The following is a 625-nucleotide window of genomic DNA, read 5'->3' on the forward strand; positions in this document are numbered from 1 at the left end:
CACTTAATGCTCATTTAGATCTGATTGTGATGTTCTTTGTTTTCTATATTAGACCACTTTAACTGATAATAATAACATAGTTTATGTCACCCAACACTCCTTTTTCTGGGCATTTACCACTATCTTACTGACTTCTAAGATTTGTTTCTTTATGTGATCATAGGCAATTTATAGCCATAGTAAATTAGGGGTTTAGGAGAGTATCTGACATTAATGAATTTATCAGCAGCTAGAACTTAACTGTCAATTCCCAGTGGTTTTAATTCTTAGTAGTACGTAGTAGGACGTAGTATATTAGCTGCATTGGATCTTTTGATGGTGAAAAGGAGATATATAAAAATTGTAGCTATACTGCAATCTCATGACCCACACTGTTATTCTCTTCTACCACCCCAGATTATAGTTGGGTTATCTCCTCTTTAAGTTCATTCTGCTACAGAAATAGCAGCATGTAATTAATCGATATTAATTAATATATGATTTTTTTACCCTATTTTTTAATATATATATATGAGTGTGTGTGTGTGTGTGTGTATGTGTGTGCGTGTGTGACCGCGCGCGCGTATGTATGCATAGATATATATATGTGTGTGTGTATACATGTACATCTGTGTGTATTGATATA

Source organism: Octopus bimaculoides, chromosome 5 (genome assembly GCF_001194135.2).
Source record: "Octopus bimaculoides isolate UCB-OBI-ISO-001 chromosome 5, ASM119413v2, whole genome shotgun sequence".
Taxonomy (NCBI): domain Eukaryota; kingdom Metazoa; phylum Mollusca; class Cephalopoda; order Octopoda; family Octopodidae; genus Octopus; species Octopus bimaculoides.